The sequence below is a fragment of the Anastrepha obliqua genome, chromosome 1, assembly GCF_027943255.1.
Source record: "Anastrepha obliqua isolate idAnaObli1 chromosome 1, idAnaObli1_1.0, whole genome shotgun sequence".
NCBI classification, from domain to species: domain Eukaryota; kingdom Metazoa; phylum Arthropoda; class Insecta; order Diptera; family Tephritidae; genus Anastrepha; species Anastrepha obliqua.
The window spans coordinates 136959923-136982337 of NC_072892.1; positions in this window are offsets into that span (position 1 = coordinate 136959923).

The window sequence follows — 22415 nt, forward strand, 5'->3', positions numbered from 1 at the left end:
ACAGGTTCTTAGGGGAACCCCAATCCTCACATTTTGCGACGAAACCGTCTCCAAAGTTCCCTGTCTAGCCAGCTCATCAGCCCAGCAGTTTCCCTATATGCCGCTGTAGCCGGGAACTCAAATGAGCCTGATATCGAAGTATTCGGATGCAATCGAGAGAGAAACCTGGACATTCCCCGACCAATCTCGAACGCCTAAACATTGAGCCCAAGGCCCCAATTGCCGCTTAGCTGTTGGAGTAGATATTTACTTCCTTAATGGTAATTACCGAAGTGAGCAACCATTCCACTGCTTCCTTAATGGTGGTCCGGAAGCCTGAATTTGAGCTTGATGGTGAGCTCCTCACAGAATACTCCTCCACCAACCCTTCCGTCCAACTTCGAGCCATCCGTGAACAAGTTTGCCATGCCTTGTCGCCGAATCTTACACCCTGCCCACTCATCCCTTGATGGAATATGAGGGGAGTTTTGCAATTGTAAATCTGTGCTCCCACATCCCCCCAGGGCCCCAATCTTAGTCCTATCGAGCGTTTGTGGGATATTTAAAAAAATAGGATGATATAAAAAATCAGAGAATCTCGATTACAAATAGGGAGCAATAGAAACGAATTTTTGAAGAAGAATGACAACATATTCCTCCAGACGAAAGAAAGAAGTTGGTTTTTTCTAGGAAACATCGACTTAAATGTGTAATTTATGCAAAACGATTTCAAGCATGGAATGTAAAGATTCGATCATAGTTATGGTAGCAAAATTAGTGGAAATAGGATACCAACTCGTTTCACATCCCTTCTATACTCCAAACTTGGCTCCCCTGAGCCCTCAGGTCACTATTTGTTCTCCAATTTTAAGAAAAGGTTGGTGGAAAAAATTTCTTATTCAAACGAGGAGGTGATTGCAGAAACGAGTGGCTGTTTTTCAGGCTTGGGCGAAGTCTCTTATTCCGAAGGTGTCCACAAACTAAAACAGCGTTGGACGAAGTTTATAAACCTAAAAGGAGGCTATATTGAAAAATAAAAAAGGTTTACCCCAAACAATTAAAACTAAAAATAGTGGCGCGTACGCTTCTGTTAGGTGTTTGGCCGAGCTCCTTCTCCTATTTGTGGCGTCTTGATGTTGTTCCGCAAATAAAGGGACCTACAGGTTGGTTTATATGAGAAGCTTTTCTCACGCAGAGGTTTGTCATAGTATGCCGAGGGGCGACAGATATTATAAAAAACTTTGTTTATCATTTTGCTGTTTTATGCAAGGAGATTTGCACCTAAGCACTCTCGAATGGTAGTCTCGCAACAGACCTCTTATTCTTAATATATATAGGCTGGGCCATGTAAAATTTGCTTTTTGAATCGGCTATAAAAAAAACTTATCAATATTTTTCAAACTTTTTTTTATTTTGAAGTCTGAACATTGTCATTTATGAATAAAAAATAATATGGTTCAAATGACTGCCACGACTGGCTTTACAGTAGGCCATTCGATCAACCCAATTTTTAAGCACATTTTCGATTGTTTGGGCTCCAATTTAATGAATGGCAACTTCGATTTCGTGTTTTAAAGCATCAATCGTCTCTGGATGGTTCGCATAGCATTTGTTCTTAACGGCTCTCCACAAAAAATAGTCCAACGGGCTTAAATCACAGCTCCAAGGCGGCCAATTGATATCGGAATTTCGGCTGATTATTCGGTTTTCAAAAACGGTAGCCAAAAGTTCGAGTGTAACTTTGGCAGTGTGACAAGTTGCACCGTCCTGTTGAAACCAAATGTCGTTCATGTCATGCTCTTCAATTTTTGGAAACAACTCGCTCGCCATTTACTGTAACCGCGGCTCCTCGCTCATTTTCGAAAAAAAATGGCCCGATGATGCCGCCAGACCAAAAACTGCACCAAACAGTGACTCGTTTCGGATGCATTTGCTTCTCTACAATAACGTGTGAATTTTCTAAGCCCCAAATCCGAAAATTTTGCTTATTGACGTAGCCACCGATGTGAAAATCAGAAAAGAAGACTCACCACTTTGGAGATAGATTTTCAATATTTCCCAATTTTGTTCAAGCTTATGGCGCCCCATTTCGTAAATGTCAAGCCTTTAAGTAAATTATGAACACATTTGACATGTCATTTGTGTTACCCTTCTCAAAAAAATAGGTGGTTCAACAGGCAAACGCTATATGGCCCACCTTGTATGAGCGCGTTTAGGCACGAACCTTATCGTGTAGGCAATCAATATGGTGGGGTCTCTATTGAAGTGTTATGCCAGCGCATGCGATTTGACGGCACAGGAGGAGGGCTCCGTTGCATACACGGAGAGATCCACATCCTCCGAATCACTCGTTCGAAGTATGCTAGAGGTGAAGAGGTTGAGGACACTCGAAAGGTTAAGGCGTAGCAGCGGCGACTTTTCGCATTTTACCTGCTTAGCGACAGTCTCGTGGGGAACGGAATTCAATTCGATGTGGTTTATCCTTACATCAACGGGCTGTCGAGGAGTGCGCTACCATAACGTCCAAAAAAAATATTACTTAAACGAAAAGTTTTCACTTAGCATTTGTCCCGTCTTTAGGGTTATATATCTGTGAAACACACTGCAATGCAGCGAAAAGCTCGACCTAAATACTCGTATTCATTTATTGCCATTCATTATTATTACTGCTGTAATTTCCACCAAAGGCCTAGGCCATTTCTTCCGAAATTGCACATCCAAGCGAGTTGTTACTTCCTTTCCGTTCTTTTCGGTTCATATCAGCATTGGAGTAGACTCGTTAAAAACTCCACTCATGCTGTGCCATAATTTTTAAGCGAAAATTAGCAGCTGTAACCCACGCAGCTCATTAGTGCCACATCTTACGGACGGAGGGTTATATGCATACATACATACATACATACACACAAACATTTTGCCCAATTGGCCACTTGTACGAAGGTACGAAAGCACTAATAATGCACGTATCAATTTCCGACAGCAAATCCGTTATTATGTATTACACACTCAATGGCAAAACACATTCGTGCGTGTATACATAGTCAGCTTCACACGCATACACACATACAAACACATATACATATAGATAACTACGTAGATACGTAAACATCACTGAAGAGCGAAAATTACTATGCGAAAAAGGACTCTACAATGTTGGGTAAAAAAACAAAAACAAAAAATAGCAACAAAAACACATTTGCACTACAATTGTTAGTTGGCATGTTGGTGTGAGTGGAATCCATGAGTTGGGTAATTTTCTCACCATTTCACCTCAATTTGAACTCGAGCGGCACAGGTGCTGGCCGCCAATTGACCGCATGCCAAAGCGATCACACGCATATACACACATACACAGATATGTGTAAGTATAGCAGTTGCAATGCGCAGTTGCGGTAAACAGTAATATGTCTGTATGTAGGTAGGTATGCACGTTAGTTGGGCGCAGTCGGGCAGCAGTCAAACGGTAACAATCAACAGTTTTCGCAGTGGCTGATTACAAATGGGCAACAGCAGTGGGCAGCCGTTGCAAGTATGCTGCCAAAACGATTTGCCACAGTGGGTTCGAAGTGATAAATGCATGGAGATATTTCCTATTTGCATACGATTCGGTAGTAGGTTCAAATCTCCGTGCAAGAAATAGAAAAATTATGGAAAAGTTTTTTTTCTAATAGCGGTCGCCACTCAGCATGCAACGGCAAACCTCCGAGTGTATTTCTGCCATGAAAAGTTCAGTACAAGTCGGAGTCGGCTTAATATTGTAGGTCCTCCAAATAGTGAAACAACATCAAGACGCACGCCACTATTAAGAGAAGGAGCTCGAAGAAACATCTAACAAAAGTGTACAAGCCAATTATTTATTTTTTATTAGCTTTGAAGATTTGCAATACCCGAAATTGGGTATGGGAATAAGTTTCCGTCCTTTCTTAGCCAAAGTTACGAATTATTTAAACATAAATAAAACATGATGCTCCCGCCCCTCCTTTATAATTCATTCATAATTCACATGAATTGAAGCATGTGAAGTATGTGTCATAGGAAGCTACAATTTTACTCCATTCTTCAGGCAGCGCACGGAATCCCCTCGCGAAAAATTCGAGTTCCTTTGACTTAATTCATTCATTGATCCAGTTTGCGATGATATCGTAAGAAGTGAACCGCTCTCCAATAAGGGCTGACTGCATTGATCAGAACAGCTGGTAATCCGAAGGTGCAATGTCTGGGGAATACGGTGGATAGGGCAAGATTTCAGAATCCAGTCCCTCTAAATATTTCTGGACCGATTTAGCAACGTTTGTCCTGAAGTTGTCATGCAGCAAAATCAGTTTGTGATGTCTCGATTCAAGCGCATTAGCTGCAGTCTATAACAATCGCCAGTGATGGTTTCAGATGGTTTAAGGAGTTGGTAATAGAGGGCACCCATATACCAGATTCACAACCTTTGAACTATGAATATTTTTTTTCGCTGTCGATGGACCTGGTTCACCTGGCAAGCTTTAACATTTTCGACGCTTAGGGTTATCATAAAAGATCCATTTTTCATAGCCAGATGACATTTTCTTTTCTGTCATTCAGGAAGCATTTCACACGCCACCAAACGATTTCTCGATATCCCTCTCCTTCAATTGATGTGGTACCCAGTGACCTGCTTTCTGAACCATTATCATCGCGGGCCAACGTGTACCGTGTGTTGATCTGTCAACATTCCACTCTTTAGACATATCATCAAGGGTTCGACATGCAATAATTGTAACCCAATAATTGTTGTAGTTCAGCATCTTCGATTTTTTTTTTTCGTTTCCCTTCGCGATCTTTATCACTCACGTCCAAATTGCCACTTTGGTAGAGTTGAAACCACTCTTTACAAGTTGTATTTGATGGAGTGTGATTACCGTAAATATTGCTCAATATGCGACACATTTCAGCTGCACTTTTCTTTAAAAGGTAATAATGAAGCATAACTTCCTGCAAATGCTGGGACGACCGTAGTAATTTTTGACATCACATAAAAAAGGATCTTACACTTGAAACGAGTGTCAACTACTGCGATCGAGACCTCACATATACACCCTTAATTCACCAATACATTACTAGAGCGAACACCAAAGTAAAGGGTGATTTTTTAAGAGCTATAGGAAATTAAAAAAAAAACATGTAAAATTCAGAAAAATGCATGAAATTTTTATTTGAATCGATAGTACAGTCCATATAATTGAATGTTTGAAGATTATTTCATGCAAATGTTGACCGCGACTGCGCTTCAAATGGTTCATCCGCTTAGTCCAATTGTGGCATACTCTTTCCAATGTTTCGGCCGGTATCTCACATATAAATGCTTTAATATTGTCTTCCAATGCGTTAATTGAAACAAGCTTGTCTGAATAGACATGCGCTTTAACATAGCCCCACAAAAAATTATCTAAAGGCGTTATATCCCACGATCTGGGTGGTCAATTGACAGGTCCCGACCGTGAAATAAAATGTTCACCGAACTCGCCTCTCAACAAGTCCTTTTCTGGATACATCTTGCAATTCTTCCGGCTGATCTTCACTCCAAAATCGACAATTCTGCTTATTTACGTACCCATTGATCCAAAAATGAACTTCGTTGCTGAACACAATTTTTCGATAAAAAAGTGGATCTTAAACTTTCTTAACAGAACACGCATTTTTATACTAAAATTCAATGATTTGCAAGCGTTGTTCGTTTGTAAGACGATTCATGTTTAAATTATAGACCAAACTGAATATGTTTGACAGTAAAACAAAACACGAAACATGCGTCAGGTGTTTAAACCAACTGTTTAAAAAGATAATAGCTAAAAAATCACCCGTTAGTATCAACTGCGACACCTCTTTTACGAAGGCGGAAACTTATTCTCACACCAATACACTTGTGGGCAATTTTAATTGGCTTTAATTTTTTCCGATTTTCGAATAAATTCAAATTCATGGCTGGTAGTTCAAGTGTTCTGATTATCGCTGATCGACTTATAGTTTTTGCAAAATCTTAGCGAATGTGTTTTCTTATAACTTTGATTGCAGGCAACGGAACTCGGGTTTAGGTGAACGAATTATATCTGGGCTGTTGCATAGTAAGATTTGAACAATCAGCAATCAGCGAAGTTGCCTCTGCTAGTTTACCTGCAGCCCTCGACTCCTCCCAGTTACTTGCTTACTGGGTTCAACGGTAGAAGATGGGTCCAACATCAGCGCCTAAACCGGGTTTCAGGTTTTTGAAGGTATTATTCAACTAACCCTCCCTCACGCACTTTGTTTTCAATCAATCGCCTCTCTCTCTCTTTCAAGTCTCCAAAGTTGTTCTCATAATTTTGCTTCGGATGCGTAAATCTTGCAATCTATTACCTTTGGCTGGGTTCATGACCATATAGATGGTAGGAGGCAACGGTAACTATGAAGAAACCCATTTTAACCTAAGGTTTAGATGCCGTTATATGTATCTGACCAGTTATGTCTAAACTTGCGTTACCGAACTAATTTTGAAGCAGAGAAAGAAATCTTGATAATGCCTTGTGCACTATGTCTTATATTCATGAAAATTCCTGTATTCTCATTGAAAATAATTGCGTATAACTTGACTGAGAATGACGAGAGAAAGTGAAGTTCGTCCTCATTAGATTTAATTAGGCATAAGCGGGCCGTACCCACAATTAGCCTTACGGAACTCAACTTCGTAGGGTTCCCTTGTTCAAGCTTTTCCTAGCTTTTCTGTACTTGTGCCTGAATCACTGTTACCAGCAATTTGTGACTCACTCTACCCGGCGTATAAAAATAGCAAGTGGTGACAAGTATTGCAATGCCTCAAGTGCAGGTTTAGGATGTGTATCGAGGGTAACCTCCCATGCTCTAGATTAGGTGCGTATTTCACTATACCGCAGCTCCATTATACGTGGTTAAAATGCTAATAAGGCTTCGTGAACCAGATATTCCACATTTCACTCTCAGCATAGTTTGTTATTCAGGATCGCGATAATCGCTTAAATGATTTTGGCCGAGTTTAACGACTCGCATCGGTCGTTTCTTTCCTGAGCTAATCGGCGTCAGTTGGACATACTTGGAAAGCCAAGTCTTTCTCCACGTAATTTTTCAAATTCAGTGAAGGCCTTTCACTTCCTCTGCTACCACCAGCAGGAACCACATTGAATACTTTCAGAACGGGAGAGTTTTGTTCATTCGGACGACATAGCCTAGCCAGTGGGGTCATTGGATCTTTATTCGCTGCATTGTTTCATCGCCTGTGGATACTCGCCGTCGTCAACGTGCGAAGGTCCAAAAATCTTCCACAGGGCCTTTCTTTCATAAACTCCAAGGGATGCTTCATTAAATATTGTCATCGGCCAAGCTTCTGCGTCAAACGATAGGTCGGGGCATGATGATCAACTTACAAAGTATTAGCTTTGTTCATCGAGAGATAATTTTACGACTCAATTACGTATTTAGTCCAAAGTAGCACTTCTAAGCAAGTAAGATTCTCCGCTGGATTTCAAGGCTGATTTTATTATGGGTAGGATGATTGTGCCATGTGCAGAAGTCCACGCAAGTGGGCCACGCAAGTGGGTAAAAGTTTCATTTCGCCATTCATACAATTCAAGCAACTCACGACTGCTTGACTTCGCCCAATTATCCCCTGGGTAGCTTCCGAACACCCGTTTGGGAGTGAGCTAATGTGAGAAGACGAAACTTTCTTAAAAATATCTGGCTGTACGTTTGGTTTGGGACCCGCCCCGTAAAAATCATTACTCAATAAAAGGAAGGAAAAACCGTGGATCAGATCTCCCTTACGTTGACGGCGTGGTATTTTGCTACAGTTGCCGGTACGCAAAATAATACAAGAGAATGAGCAGGCTGATGTGTTAGCTAAAATCGATGTATTGAACTTTTTACTGTTCACAATAATAAAAAGAAAATACAAGAAAAATGATAAAAACTTGGTCGAATGCCTTCCCAGATAACCGGTTTTAAGTTAGCGGAACAATTTGGATTTATATCCGGCCAAGAACTGTCACATCAGCAGCACTCTAAAAAATATATGGGGAATATTTTATGCTATTAGCACAATAGTAGCAAAAACATTAACAAAAACAAGAACAAGTTGGCCTAATACAAAATATTGATCGATTTAAGAAAAGAGTTTTCCAATGCACAAATCCATCAGCTACTGTGGCTGCTATGTACATTACCACACTCAAAAAAGCCTTCATCCCAGTAAAATTGGAATGAGTAAATTTTTCGATCCGTTGACATTTCTAGTTTGCCTTCGATTTTAAGACACTGTGCCATTCTACAGCAGTTAAAGCGAATGGAATTTCACTTCAAGCCCAGTCCCGCTGTCATTGCTTTTGTTTATGTAGCTTCCATAGGTTGCGCTGGTGTTGGTGGGGCCCTTTAAATAACTACAGCTTAAATTATTCGAAGTGCATGAATCTAACAGTAAAAATGCGGATTAATTTGTTGTGAATGCAACAAACAACGCCAGATTGAAGATGAAGAAATGCAAATTGAAAATCACCAACAACCACGAACAGACGCACGAACGAGCTATGAGCGATGGACAAGCGGACGGACAGCATGTTTTTATGTATGTAGATGGGCGAGTGGAAGAATAGATAATGAGCTGAAGCTGGAGCTGGAGCAGAAGCAGCGAGGTGGGCATGACTGCGAGTTCGGACTGATAGGCACGGCTGAGGTGGTGCTTGCAGGAAGACAAACAACAATTCACTAACCGTTGGAGTAGATGGAAAAACTAATTTCGAAATTCTGCAACCAAAGAAATTATTACGCGCGAATAAAACTATTGTAAATGAAAAAAAAAAAAACAGAAAAAAATGAATATGCAAACGAATGGCAAATTGAGAGACACAAAGTCAGAATGAATAAATGAGCTTGGAATAATGCACTAACAATTGCGCAAATGGACAAATGTAGAAATTTATGTAAGCAGCAGTGGCAGATGCAGTTTGAGGCGGAGTTTGGCAAATAAACAGATGAGATCAGAGCACGAGATATAGGAATGGACACTTGAATCAACTAAGAGCAGCACTAAATTTGTTTTAGATGAAGCGTTTAAGTTTGTAAATATGTACTATGTGCATATGTATGTATACAGGTATGTGTGCTCACAAGCACCCTGTAGGGAAAAGGCAAACTAGTATGGGAATATACCAAAGTAGTTCAGTTACTGGTATTTTATATAGGAAATCATACTATAGCCGCTGAAAAATACTTAAGAACGCTGCATTAGTAATCATATACGCCTATCTTTTATCGATCAGGCGGCCATTATGGTACTTTTCGCGCTTGAACATATTTGCTGTGATCTCATTCATTAAATTGCGTGCATTCAAATTTTTCACCTGACAGGTTTAGTAGGTAGTAGTGGGTAGTAGTAGAAATATTGCTTTGTCCTTGTTTACACCTCTGGGGAGCATAGGGCCTCGACAAGACTTGTCTTGAGTGGGTTTCGTTAATTTATTTGAATTCTGACATTGTAGATGATTAGGCTGCCGCTACTAGTCCTAAATACTGGGAACAACGCCTTCTTACTGTTTAGAGCGCCAGCTGTGTTTCAAATTTTTCTGGCAGAAGGATCGCACAGATGGTTGAGGACTTCGCTAAATTTTTGTGTATCTGCCGCGATTGCCCGCTTCTTCTTGCTGGCGCCACTGATGCAATGTGTAACTGTTTGTTTTTGCTTGTTTTTTTAGAAAGAGGGAAAAGTGCTAGGACCGTGCCTTACGTGGGATTCGAACTCACAACTTCTGGGATGGCAGGCGCTTAAGCTAGACTACTGAGTAGTAGAAATATACTGTTTTTGTTTTTTTTGGTTTTTTTTTGTTCTACACTATTTGTTATTATTTCTATTTAAACTTAACATATTTAAAGCTTTTCTTTCTTTTTGGGTTTCAATAATATTTAGAAGCCAATCACACTATGTAGGTATGTATAGTTGGCGCATACATCCTTTTTGGGTGTTTGGCCGAGCTCCTCCTCGTATTTGTGGTGTGCGCCTTGGTGTTGTTCCACAAATGGAGGGACCTAAAGTTTCAAGCCGACTTCGAACGGCAATTATTTTTATGAGGAGCTTTTTCATGGCAGAAATACACTCGGAGGCTTGCCATTGCCTGCCGAGGGGCGACCGCTATTAGAAAAATGTTTTTCTTAATTTTGGTGTTTTCACCGAGATTCGAACCAACGTTTTCTCTGTGAATTCCGAATGGTAGTCGCGCACTAACTCATTCGGCTACGGCGGCCGCAATCACACTATACACCTGGCAAAAAATACCGGGAATTGTTCATTTAAAATGCGCGCGCTACACAGATGTCTAAATTTTTGTTACTGGAATGTTGGTACAAGTGTCCTCTATGGTGTCGCAGAGTTTGAGCGGAATCTGTCAATTAGCTTGTTTTTGGCATTTAATTATATCAGTCAGCCGCAGGTGTGCTCTGCGATTTTCACTATGAATAAAAATATCAAAGAAAGAATTTGTCTTAAATTTTGTGTTCCGCATCGTTGAAAATGGTCGCCCATCAACGTCTTCAACGGATGAAAACGTCAACAAAGTCAATGAAATGGTGCTGAAAACCATAATTTAAATTTTAGGGAGGTAGCTCGTGACCTTAGCGTGCCTCACTAATCAATTCGGTACATTTTACACCCTCAATTGGTCATGAGACGCGTGGCTGCTCAACTCTTTCTAGGAGAGTTGAATTTCTTTCAAAAAATTCATCGGAAGAAGGTGGCTGAAGACATGCTTGAGCAAGTGAATTCGGACTCAACGTTTATCCAGCGCATCATATCAGGTGATGGGACGTAAGTATATGAGTTTGACATGCAAACCAGTCAACAGGCATCTGAATGGCGCTATCCACATGAGCCGAAACCCAGAAAACCTCGTCAAAGTTGATGAAAAGTGAATGCCCTGCTACTGGTTTTCTTTGATTATCATGGAGTTGTGCAGTCGGAATTCATTCCAAATGGTTCTACCCTAAATAAAGAACATTAGTTGAAAGTTATGCGACGCTTGAGAGATAATGTGCCAATTTGTGAGGAAACGGCCCAATTTGTGTAAAGAAAACTCATTGATCTGGCACAATTATAACGCACCGTCTCACAAGGCTCATATTGTGAATACTTTTTTGACCAAAAACTCAACAATCATCATCAAACAACCCCCGCTGTATAGCAGTATATCCAATTATATGAAACAAAGCCACACTTTAGTAATATTGCAAGGAAGTAACATTCAATACGAACTAGACGAATAGATTTATAATATTGTTACACCAGCTCAGTCTAGGTTTTAAAATGTCAAAAGAAATAATTATCATGCCTCGGTAATATCGGAGCTTGCGTTTGTTTATTTGAGCAGTGAAAAGGGCTTGCTTTTTTAATTATGTTTCTAATAAAATGGCAAAGCAGAAAGGATAAATCGATACCTTTTCCTCAGAGGGATCTTAAATTGCCAAAAAGATTGGTCGGTGTCTAAACGTTGAGGGTCTTTACGTGAAACAAAGTGCCTGTTACTGTAGGAAATACAAAGGCAGAACTGCGATGGCTTTGACACCGAAGTTAATTAATTAAATAATTAAAGAAATGGAAAATGTTGCAGCTAGCAAACCCACCGTTTAAAGAGCTATTCTAAAAGCACCACATCTGAAGCATAAAAAATTACAGTAAACAACACTTTTGAATAAATTTTGCAAAGAACTTGGCCTCGATTTTGCAAGTGGCCACATGGCTTGGAGTTCTGTTACAAATAACGATTCCGGTGAATGGGAAAATGTAGTATTTGGTGACGAAAAGAAGTTTAATCTGGATGGGCCGCATGAATACATCTACTATTTGCAAGACTTAAGAAAGCAGAAAAGGTTGAGTCGACTTCGCAGCCATGAAGGTGTTGCTTCTCTATGAGGAACAAACTCGTACGGTGGCGCGTTCGATTTGAAAATTGTAGACTACAAAATGACGTGAAACAGCTATAAAGCTCTATTGGAATCAGGCGACAGCCTAAATATTTTTTTATATCATAAAAAAATTAAAGGTTTTTTTCGGCAACTGTTAATAGTTATTTTTGTTTTTATTTGGCTTCAACTTATTCTGTTCGTTGTTTCACAAATTTGTTGGTTACTTTGGTACGCCCTTTTTATGCTACATTTGAAAATTTTAATATTTTATTTTATGTATTACCTTACATTTTTATTATGGTCTTTATTATCTAGTCTTATTATGGTGTTTATTATCGATCTCTCAAGAAAAAAAAAGTAACATCTAGTTGTCGATGCTGGCAGTATTCTAGTTGACAACCAATAGTTTTCTCTGCAGGGCAGTTTTGTATGCGCATAAGTATGTGTGACAGTGCGACTATGCCCATAGCATTTTTGGCTTCCCGCATACAAACTTACATACACACACACACACACAAACATAAGCTTTTCAATTTCACAGCAGTTCAGGAGCAAACGCGGCGCGTTTCTTGGCCATTTACCGGTGGCCGGTAAGCCAGTTAGACCAGGAATGCACGTAACTACTCGTAACTGCGGCAGTAGCTACACGAACAACAACAATAGCAACAGGTGTTTGCTAACTAACGTGATCAACTGTAACAAGAACAGCAGCAGCAATAACACAGCTCGACAACAGCACCAGCATCACTAACAACAATAACAACAACAATAACAAAAACACATTGACCAGAGCAAAACTCGTCGTAAAACAGTCAAGAAGATCTTTAAGATTTTAGTATCTTTGTATGGTTGATCGGCAACAGGGCAATGGCATTTGCAACAGCAGCAACAACAACAACAACAAAGCCTGCGAGCTAAGAAGCTGAGAGTGAACGGCAGCAATTGCGGGTAGTTGCTGTTGTAGCAACGGCAAATTATGACGTGGCGTGTAACGCGCTTATGTGCCACAAAACCACCTCCATCAACATTCAAACTCAAGCTGAAATACCGTTTCAACAACCCGCCTCGTTCTTCGACTTGTTTCTGTGCCCTCTACAACTATTTATTTTTTATATTTTTGTAATTTTTTCTTTTTTTCCCATTCTCGTTTGTTGCTTTCAGTTTTGCGCACATTACGCAATCACTCTGTGTCTCTTGAAGTGACAGGAAGTGGCCTGTGTGATAGCTTCCAGCGCTAGCGGTGCCACTAAATCACAAGCTACTCACTTCAACTAACACGATATTTAGCAATAAAGTGCTTAAATTTCGCCTGTGTGATATGTGCGGGTTAATGGAAGTTTCGTTTGTCAGAAATCCGTGGCGGGTAGCTTCGGATACCAATTTAGCTGCTGGGAATGCTTTTAAAGAACCAAAAAAAAAAAAAAAAAAAAAAACAAAAAAAAAAAAACACTTTGTTCAAAGCAATTGAATGTGTCAAAATACAACAAATAAGGAAAGAGGAAGCTGCTCGTAAATTCTGCTGTTTCTTATATCTTGCACCTTTCAGAAGAGAGCTCATAGCTGAGCGACAATATTCACATTCCGCTCTTGGAACTTAAACATTTTTTTTGTACTTTTTGGTTTTTTTATTTATTATTAACATTGCAACTATTAGTCATAGATATTTTAAAAATTTATTGCTTACTCCAGAAGTTTATGGGGCTTCGCTCGTTTAAATATTTTCCTCCAATTGCTCAGGCAGCCCCGAAGCTTCGCTGTTGTAGTTTATCCATGTGTGACTTAGCATAGTTTTGCATTGCCGTGGCGACTAATTCTAGGGAATATACCAAAGAGCGCCTTAATACTCTATCCCGAAATCTTTGAATCAGCATTACATTGCTGAAATTTGAGCAACCCCAAAATTCTATTGTTGGATATTAATAACTTGGACCTTTTTGTTCCTGAGCCCGTAGACATTTTTTTATTTGATGTTAAGTTCTTCTTTTTTTCATTAATGCGTTTGTTCCAGTTAAGCCTAGCATTTAGAGTAATACCACGATACAATGAGAGATATCTGATTTTATCATAAGAGAAATTTATATAGACTGATTTCGATTAGTTAAGTTTAATTCGCCATGCTTCTGTCCACGCAAGGATATCATTTAGAGCACATTAAAGTTGTGTGTTAGCCTCGGTTTCTGTGCTACCAGCAGAAAGTAGGTATTGCTGTGTCATCGGCAAATTTATTTCGGCATAGGTTATTTTTACAATGATTGACCTTAAGAATAGTTTACATAAAAGGATTAACAGTAAAATCAAAATTTAAATTAAAATTACAGCAGAAGGTATTAAAAAAGCAAAGTAAGGTAAAAATAGTAGTACATAGTAGGAGTAGGGATTAATTGGAAGCGATTTAAATAATGTGAAACCATTTGAGTACATTCAGCAATTTTCGGCAAGGTAGCGAAACAATTTATTTTTGAAGCACGAGCTTTCTTTATACGTTAAATTTTGTAAGGTAAGGTATTACAAAGGGTTTGGTGGTGAACGAGAACCAGCAATCACACCGATAACAATGTCAGCCTTGAAATCCAACGTAGAATCTCTCTTGCCAACAAGTGCTACTTTGGACTAAGTAGGCAAATGAGCAGTAAAGTCCTCTCTCGACAAACAAAACTAACACTCTACAAGACTCTCATCATGTCCGTCCTAACGTATGGCGCAGAAGCTTGGACGATGACAACATCCGATGAAGCGACGCTTGGAGTGTTCGAGAGAAAGATTCTGCGTAAGATTTTTGGACCTTTGCACGTTGGCAACGGCGAATATTCCAGACGATGGAACGATGAGCTTTACGAAGACATAGACATAGCGCAGCGAATAAAGATCCAGCGGCTACGTTGGCTGGGTCATGTCGTCCGAATGGATACAAACGCTCCGGCTTTGAAAGTATTCGATGCGGTACCAGCTGGTGGTAGCAGAGGAAGAGGGCGGCCTCCTCTGCGTTGGAAAGATCAGGTGGAGAAGGACTTGGCTTCACTTGGTGTGTCCAACTGACGCCGGTTAGCACGAGAAAGAAACGACTGGCGCACTTTGTTAAACTCGGCCAAAATCGCGTAAGCGGTTATCGCGCCAATTAAGAAGAAGAAGAGATGAGGTATTACAAAGGCGGACAGAGAACACAAAGTATTGACGCAAGAACGATAGAAAGAAGATTGCGCCTATCAGAGAATACGTGACGTCACGTTTGCTGAGTTGTGCAGTATTGCCAACATTTGCTCTTCGCAATAAATTTAGTGTTTTTTTATACCGAAAATGCGAAAATTTTGAAGTTTCGTGTTTGTTTCTTTTTCTTTTAATTTAAAGCTACCGAAACTTTAGGTTAAAAAAAAACTGTATTATTATACAAAGGAAGGTTAAAAAAGGCCACTCTGAGAAGATTTTAGTGCTAATGAAAATTAGTTGGTTTTTATAAAATTTGATATTTTGAAAGTGTGAATTTAATTTTTTGCTCCTTTTAGGGTTATTGAAGAATATTAAATGTCCGTCTCTAAACTGTTCTTAAGATTGAAAATTTTTAAACGTTTTAAAAGGCGTTTGAATTTACTGAATGCGGATTAAAACCATAGAGGTGTAATCGTTTCTTCCGGCCATCAATCCTTAGTGGGACATAGGGCATCTACACCTCTTGATTCAGTATAAAAATAAGCAACAAAATACCAGAAAATACTAAAGAAACCATAATGACATTTTTACAAAAAGAGTAACTTGTCTAGTTACATAACCTCAAATATAGCAAATAAGTCGTTACCTTAACAAAAGAGTCTCGCTTAACAAAAAAACTCATAAATTAAATTGTACATAAGCACAACACATTTATTAAAAAAAAACGCACATTCTAAATACAATTTGTCACGCATACAAAGTTCTTTAAATGATTCAATAAAAATTTGAGTCCTTTAATATATTTTCTTTGAATGGGAGTTTTAGTGCGTTTTTATATCCAAAGGTAGGCAATACTGCAGTAGCGAGAGAGAGATTTGACTGCCGAAAGCAGAAGAACACCAACAACACCTGCAATCGCGGGCAATGCCACCAGATGTTAAAAAAAGTAGAGCTAAATAAAACTAAGTCAATTATTGAACTAATTTAAAAAAAATGTATATTTTACAAAATTATAAACATTACCTTTAATTAGAACAGCTAGAAAAATGTCATAAAGAAAGAACTAAAACTCCGAGACTAAATAACAAAAAAAAAAAAATGCTAAATCAAGTTACGAAAATAGTAATCTGGCCATACTGGAGCTAAAATCACGTAACTCGTTGTCAAATTCGCTGAGAGCAAAGTAACGGGACCACGATAGGCGCCATCTCATTATTCTTTCCATCATGATATTGACGTTCAGTCACAAAACAACTGTATTTCATCGGGACTATGTTTAAAGAACGGCAGGACTTTGAAAACATAAGTCGATCTTTGAGGTATCTGGGTTCCTGAGTGTTTATGATCTTCTGGAGTAAAACTAAACATTTAAACCTAAGCAAGTCGTAAAAAGATACGGAAGCAATTTTTTCGCAAAAACAGAAATATTGTTGCAATGTTGTTATACAAAACACTAAGCTTACTACGACACACACTATCACAAGAAGTAACGGGTGATCAATTAAGAGGAGTTTTTTTCATTTGCGTTTTTTTACAGATCGCGCGCGAGTTGTGGCAAACTGTGTTATATAACTCACAACCATACAGTAACATTGATAACAAATACGTTTTAGCTAGTAGCAGTCGGTGTAAAATGTCGAGTTGTCCATAAATTTCGGATCATATCATAAACTTTGCCTATGGCATTAAAGATCGGCATATACATGGACATCACTATATTTATTCACATTGAACAAATCATTAATGTACAAGACAAATAAAAGAGGACCAAGGATAGAGCCTTGAAGTACACCTCTGGTTATATGTAGAAAGTTGGATATGCTTTTATCACCACATACTGCTTGTAATCGGTCACTAAGATATGTTTCCATAAGAGCCGACGTTGAAAAGCTAAATAAGTTTTTCAGCTTCAAGATTAAAAGTGTATGGTCTACGGAGTCAAATGCCTTGGAATGGTCAAGTAGAGTTAGAAAAGTCATATGCTTGTTTAAATGTCTTTTATCATGAATGTATGAATGATTATGGAGCTGTCACGTGGATTTTAAGATATTTTGAGCCCTCTAACCATTGCTTTACCCCATGCAAGCCTAGTTCACTCAATAAATCTATGATAAAGCTAAGTTGACCTGATCGCTTGTGCCTTTCTTCTGGTTATACCAGGCCCATATACCTTCCTCTCGCTACGGTTACGCATTCGAGCAGCAGGTATTTTGGTGTTTGCGGCGACTGGTCGCAGAAACGACAGGAGTTTGCCGACTATATCCTGCGCAAATAGTTGCGCAATATGCAGTGACCTGTGAGAATGCCAGTGGAAATTCTCAATTCTCGTTAGGAAGGCAGACTTAAAGCTCTTTTGATTGTATCATACATCCCAATAAAGACATAGCTTCGCATAGACCCATAGGTTGCCTTATTTTCGGTTTCCATTTCAACTAAACTGTAACATAAAGAGCGGCCGCCGTAACCGAATGGGTTAGAGCGTGACTACCACTCGGCAGTGCGCAGGTTCGAATCTCTGTGAATGAAACAGCAAACTTATAAAAGAAGTTTTTTCTAATAGCGGTTGCTCCTCGGCAGGCTATGGCAAATTTCCGAGTAAGCTTAAATCTGTACGTCCCTTCATTTGCGGAACAACATCGAGACGCACGTCACAAAGAGAAGAAGAAGTGTACGTGCCAAATATTTATTTTATTATTGATAATTACATTGTTTTACTTTTACCTTAGCATTATTTTCATATATATAGAGTTAGGTTTTCAGATGGCTATAACCTTTAGAGTTTCGGTCCAAGCTAAAAACTATTTCAGCTCAGTGGCGAAAATTTTGTTTTCTCTGCAGAAATCAGAAACAAGGAATCAAATTTTTAGCACTTTTTGCTGTTTTTGTTAGAATTTTTTCGCCTTAAAAAGTCTTGAGGTATTTTCGCAAGCTTGTCTTTGCAAGCGCGTAGTTCTAGTTGTATTCGTCGCATCGGTTCACGCTAGAGCTTTTTGGAAAGCTCTTTTCACGTGCTAACACGCGTTTGATTAATTGTTGTTTGCTTTTAGTCGTTCGTGAGTTATAGCGTCGCAAACATGGAAATACGGCATATTTTACAGTACTACTACGATAAAGGCAAAAATGCATCTCATGCTGCCAATAAAATTTGTGAAGTTTATGGACCCGATACAGTTTCCATTTCCACTGCACAACGATGGTTTCAACGTTTTCGTTCTGGTGCAGAAGTGATCGAAGATGCGCTGAATTGATCGAAAGAGACCGGCATAGTAGCAGCCGTAGCATCGGCCAAGAGCTGGGAATGTGTCATCAAACCGTTATAAACCATTTGAAGAAGCTTGGATTCAAAAAGAAGCTCGATGTATGGGTGCCACACGACTTGACGCAAAACAACATTTTTGCCCGTATGGATGCATGCGAATCGCTTCTGAATCGCAACAAAATCGATCCGTTTTTGAAGCGGATGATGACTGGCGATGAAAAGTGGGTCACTTACGACAACGTGAAGCGCAAACGGTTGTGGTCGAAAAGCGGTGAAGCTGCCCAGACGGTGGCCAAGCCTGGACTGACGGCCAGGAAGGTTCTTCTGTGTGTTTGGTGGGATTGGCAGGGAATCATCCACTATGAGCTGCTCCCCTATGGCTTGAATGCAGCACTCATGCAGAAGAGGCCATCTTTGATCAACAGAGGCCGAATTGTCTTCATCAGGACAACGCCAGGCCACACACATCTTTGGTGACGCGCCAGAAGCTCCGAGAGCTCGGATGGGAGGTTCTTTTGCATCCACCGTATAGTCCAGATCTCGCACCAAGTGATTACCACCTATTTCTGTCCATGGCGAACGAGCTTGGTAGTCGGAAGTTGTCCACAAGAGAGTCCTGTGAAAATTGGCTCTCCGAGTTTTTTGACAATAGGGAAGCGAGCTTCTATAAGAGGGGCATTATGAAGTTGGCATCTCGTTGGGAACTCGTCATCGAACAAAACGGTGCATATTTGGCTTAAATCGCATTATTATAACCAATTTTATGAACAATTGAAAATTCAATAAAAATACCGCAAGACTTTTTTGACAACCATGGGTATTAACCCTGGGATTAGGGTCGTTCCATTAGGCACTTTAATCTCATGTCGATGGATCCGCGCTTATTTCTGCTACATAACGCCAACAGAAAATTTGAAAAAAATTCAAAAGGTACATATCTTCTTAGCTTTAATTAAACATGAAGAGATTTTTTCAAATTTTTTTGTTTTAATAATATTTCCTCATAATCAAATTGCATGAAATATGGACCGCACAGTAGTTTGATAAAAAACGGGCCGGACACGAACGAACATCGGATTAGGGTTAAAAATCTTTATTTTGACCTTTACGCGTTCCATTGCTTATTTTGTTGTATATATATATATATAATTAAAATAATAGTCAATCGGGGTAGAAGAAGTACTTCAAAGCTTTGTTCAAAGTATACCAATATTCATAGACCATATTTTGGTGAGCTTTTAGGCCAAGTAAAGAGCGCAGCACAGATTTTGTTGCAATTCTTACTTTCACAAATTTCAATGACAGTCAGTCCCAGACTTCATTTGCATTCATGCCATTAAAATTCTAAATTTCTAAATTGCCTGCCCACATGAAAACCTAAGAACACATTTCTGTAACTCCAAGCATTTGCTTACCTCATTCCTTCACCACACATTCCACCTAACGGGGTACGTTTCTATGATGACGTGCCACATTAAAGTAATGCGTAGATGATTTTATAATAGCCAGAGGTGTCATTGCACTGATAAGAGGTAATTAGTGGTAACTACTGGGCACGTGAATATTAATGCGTAGATTTCAACAACTGAATGCAGCCAGCAAACTATTGCTTAATTAAGCGAATGAGTGGTTAAATGGCGGGGCGACCCGAAATAGTGGGATCGCTAGACGCCCCATTGTCTTTTGCCTGAGACACTCTGCCACTTGTATGCTACTGTTTAGTTCGATTCTGTTCGCTGATTAAATCGAAGTCTCTAATGAACGCTCAGCAGCAACAAGAACATTTGGTGTTAGTGCCCCGGCCCCCTGCAGCGTTTGATAGCTAATGGGTTAATTAAATTATTTTATAACTTTATACAGTTATTGCTCGTATGAATAGCTAAATACCGTTGACCTAAGAAATAATGAACGGGCGTTGCATTACTTTTGGTTTGCATTTCACTAATAGCAGCAAATAATGCATTTGCTGTCGAAACTGGCCGATCGTAAAAAGTAAATAAAGGAAATCAACAATTTTGAAGCTATTTAAATGTCCATTTAGGTCCAATATTACAAGTAAATGGCATGCCATTAAAGCGCGGCGAAGTGTGGGCAGTGCGTCATAATTATTGGGTAACTGTAAAGGCATATTGAAACCTTAAAGCTGCAAAAACCAAAAACTTTTTACTGTAATTTTAAAATTTTTCCTTTTAAAGAAGCCCACAAAACAAATAAAATTTTGGTTCTTATTCTTATTGGTCATTAAGTCGATCTGCGGAAAAAAGCCATGACGTCTTGGTTTCAATAGCAATCCCATTTATTTGACACTCTCGAAATTGTAGAAGTCAAAAACAGGTTAGGTGAACTATGCCACAAGCTGGAAATTTATACTTTGAAGAAGGAAGAAATTGAGTATTTGGAAGCTCTCCCGGAAGCGCTCGACTTCTTTGGAATAGAACAAAATATGTTACTGGAATAGTTTGAAAAATATTTTCGTTTGCACTCTGACTCCTGGGACTCAATTCTTCATCATTCCCGATATCCAATTTAAATTTTTAAAAGTCTTACTAGAAAGTGATGAGTCATATACCCTATGACCTGAAAGTACCGAGAATATTAAATAAAACAAACAGTTAAATTTCAGGCAAATTTATTTTATCTCCTTCAAAATATGACCCGTCTGAAGCAACACACATGTGCCGACGTTTAGCCCAGTCCTCTATGCGCCACTGGTAGGCGATGAAGGGATGGCTTCAGCTTCGTCGCATTCTCTTTGATCTCCTCTATCGACTGAAATCTCCTTTCACGAAGTGGTAACTTCAGCTTGGGAAACAAAAACAAGTCGCACGGGGCCAAATCAGGTGAATATGCTGCTTGCACGATGGTATTTACTTGGTGTTTGGCCGAATAATCCAGCGCAATTTGGGCTCGGTGCGATGGCGCGTTATCATTACGCAAAATCCAAGAATTGTTTGCCCATTGTGATCTGATGGCGGAAGTGCAAACCCATTTATCTCACTGATACTAGTATTTCTCAGGTCATCAGTATGATTCAAGCAAGATTCAATATAGAAAAAATTTGGACCGGTTCCCACGTGCGCGGTTCGTTTAAATTAAACATTCCCAGTACTTTCTGATCATAGGATTCTCTAGAGGATGTCCAAGATAAAGTAAAAGAACACCCCCTGAAGTTCAAACGACAACCGATAGGATAAAGTAATTGCAGTCCTAATACATCATTTTTCGAATTTGATGAGGCGTTAACTCATATTCGCTTAAAATAAACCAACCTGCTCAATTTTTGTAAATAACTTCTTCGTTTTTAGATGTAAATTATTAAATACTTATAGACTCCCATGGCGCACCTATAGCAACTGAAGTAATTTTGTACTGGAAGAACAATAATAGTTGAAGTTTCTACTCAAAATTATGATTTATTGAGAAAACATTTCCTTATCGGTTTGAACCAAAGGACGAATCACCTGTTAGGATACCCTCAACCAACATTTCAAGCATCACTGCAAGCCTTACAGGTCATTGGAAGGTAGGGGATCATGCAGCCAGACTCAATCTTCCTTTCAATCCCATCTGTCAAGCGGAAGCGGTGAAGGAGAGCCTTTTCCACTACTTATGTGAATTTTCAGGGTTAGCTAGGGCACGACTTTGCTCTTTCGGTAAGCTTTTCCTACAGCAAATTAATGAGATCTCAGACATCGAGATAAAGAATTTGCTGCTGTACCTGGATCTCACAAAATGGATCTGACTGAGAAACACGAAAAAACAAAAAAAAAAAAAAAAAAAAAAAAAAAAAAACAAAACATTATCACACGAGAACAGTGGTAGTAAAACGGTGCTGGTCGCTATTAAGGATTTTTTCAGTAGCACTACTCAACTACTTCAACAACAACAACAACAGCTCGTATAGTCTTACTTTTATTCTTCAAGAAGCCGTGTTATGTTACTTAAAAATATTAATTATCACTAAAGATTTTCCCTGTCCCTAAATATTTAGTCGTAGTGCAATTTTTTTCACTATCACTAAATGTTCAGTGATATTTAATTTTTTTTCACTATCACTAAATATTCAGTGGTAATGAAATTATGGCTTCCCTTGTATGGCGCAGAAGCTTGG